The sequence below is a fragment of the Dermacentor silvarum genome, chromosome 1, assembly GCF_013339745.2.
Source record: "Dermacentor silvarum isolate Dsil-2018 chromosome 1, BIME_Dsil_1.4, whole genome shotgun sequence".
Taxonomy (NCBI): Eukaryota; Metazoa; Arthropoda; class Arachnida; order Ixodida; family Ixodidae; genus Dermacentor; species Dermacentor silvarum.
In genome coordinates, this window is record NC_051154.1 from 179536912 (window position 1) to 179539453 (window position 2542).

The 2542-nt window shown below is 50.3% G+C and overlaps 1 long non-coding RNA gene across 1 annotated transcript; it reads left to right on the forward strand.

Moving 5' to 3' along the window:
* The first annotated feature begins 1263 nt into the window (after positions 1-1263).
* LOC125941063 (uncharacterized) lies at positions 1264-2542 on the forward strand. Its single transcript, XR_007464151.1, has 2 exons — positions 1264-1436; positions 2443-2542. It is a non-coding gene; the product is annotated as an uncharacterized LOC125941063 (long non-coding RNA).

Here is a 2542-nt window from a genome sequence, read left to right on the forward strand (position 1 = left end):
ACGACAGAGTATTATGGATAACCTTGAGTAGTTTTCGAGATCGCTTCTCGTTTCGAACGCGTCTAAGCCTAGCGAAAGAAATATCCGATGCCAACGCCATCTATCGGGGAAGTCGGGAGATAGGCATGACGACAGCATGTGGCCTCTGAGATCAGAAGATTTCTGTTGAAGGTTGTTGTAGAGAGCTTGCACTGCTTGTCTGTTTCCTCGCAGATCAGCGGATATGGGATGTACAAATACAACGCGATTCCTGAGAGATCATACTAGGAACTACTCAATCGGTGCAGAGACATGCAGACACGGCAACACCAACGCGATTGCAGACGACGCGAAAAGGCGCGCGCGCGCGAAACACCAGCATGCATTGCGACCGGAACTAGTGCCTCCTGATTGGCTGTCGTCCACCGCTGCGCGCTAGACGCTTCCGGCGGCGGCGTTCGCCCGACGAAAATGTTTGGACAGGCAGATCGGCTGCGGACGGCAAATTTCTTGACGCCGGCCGTCGGACGTTCGCCGCCCGACGAAGTTCTTCGCTCGGACGCCGGTTATTCGCTCCATGTATTCCGGCCTTAACGCGCACCGACAGTGAACGCTTCGGTGGTCTCAGTACTACGACGCCTCGATGCCAGCATTCGAAGGGACGCTGGCATCAAGAAGCACTACCAACGCCACCTAGGTGGCGTTCACCGTACTCAGCACAGCGGAGCGTGGCCTCCGCAATTAGCTCTGAAAATGTTTCTGAAGTTGATCGCGGAGGCTGCAATTACGACGCGCTGTACGCGCTGATTTGACTCGGTGACGATTCAGTTACGTGCTTTGTCTTGCGCGTTGTATTAGTGTGTCAGTTACGTGCTTCGTCTTTCGCGTTGTGCTAGCGTGTGCAGCGTAGTGCAGCTTCCATATGCACGACGGTTGCTCATGGTCATCGACGTTGGTAGTCGTGATGGAGGAGACGTGCCACCAGGCGTCAGCGTGGGTGCATCAACGCCTAAGGGCGCTTTAGCCACAAAACACCAATAGACATTATATATCAATGTGCAATAAACATTACACTACTTCTGTGAAGACACGTTTCACTTTCGTGTTCTATACCGATTCCTATATAAGAGGGATCAACCACATTTTTTTAATTCTTTCCCGCGAAAACTAAAACGCTTTGCGTATAAATGAAGTTAAGCTTTGCGACTTATTTTCCTTGCCTTACCTAGCCACAGGTCAGTGACGCGCCAGATACATGCGTCATCCGCCAGACACTCCCCCGAAGCCAGCGAGGATGGCTGCGCGCGCGTTTGAGCGCTCGATCGCGCGCGGCGACCCGTCTGTCTCCTTCTTTCTTTTCTTTTTTAAATGTAACCTGGTTTATTGGGCTCTCGGCGTATTCTTGCGTTCCTTCTGCACTGCGACAAGACACCACTGCACTATTGGACAACGGCAAGGTGAGAAATCTTGTTTCACAGTCTACGACGCAATTAGGCTTACGGCACGGGACCGAGACTTAAGACGCAGTTAGCGAAAAACAGCTCGGCCATCCTGGCGCAGTTAATTTGAGTTAATGTATCGTGCTGAGACATGTTTCCGACGCTTCCTATGGGACTATTATAACTTATTTCGGTTTTTGAGCCACACTGGCCGCACAGGGCGCCGTGTCGCAGTTAGCGAGAACTCAGCCGTGGTGTGTAGTCTAGTTCATCTTGCTAGGAGAAGTTTGTGCCGCTTTCTCTGACGCCAGACATTACTGAAAAGTAATTTCGTTACTTTCTGGGGTACTTTTGAGGCACGCTGGCCGCACAGCGCGCTGTGACGCAGTTAGCGATAAGCAGCTCGGCCGTGGTGATAAAGTTTGGCGTTTAATGAATCTTAGAGGGACAAGTCTGTGACGTTTTTTGTGGCTCCGCAACAACATATACCTTCTTTCGGTACTCACGCATGTTGAAAACGCGATGGCCGATTGCCAAGAGTGATAACATGGGGTGTTCTGCTGGCGCCGGCAGAACGCGCGAACGACGAACATATCAGAAACTTGTAATTCGAAAATTACGTCTTCTAAAGGACTGAAAAAAGGCATTGCACCCACGCATTTGTCTTGAGAGCCTGTTGCGCCCGTCTCTATGTATGTAGCGTACCGTCGCGTCGCCCGAGGCCAAATTTTGGAAACGCGAAGTCGCTCGTGTATTTGTGCTGCCAAAGTGCAGGAAATAATGCCCGGAAATGGGGGAACGCTTGGAAATCAGATGTTTTCATATATGTTTGGGATGAGTCGGGTATTTTCTACGCCATGTATGTAAAAGCGAATTGCTTTTGTTTGTAATGCGGCCCATTCACCGCTTTCGCACGTTTCGCCTCGCAGTATTCCTCAGTCTACATACCAAAATGACTCATGCTTGTAACATACTGTTACTTGCTTGCAAATGTAACATGCTTGTAATTTACTTTATTTTTCAGCTGGTGCCGTCCGGTGGAGCTTCATACAGGAACTACTGCCTTACCTGCTGGTGTCACAACGTTGGATGAACGCACAAAAAGCGCGGAACGAGCTTTTATA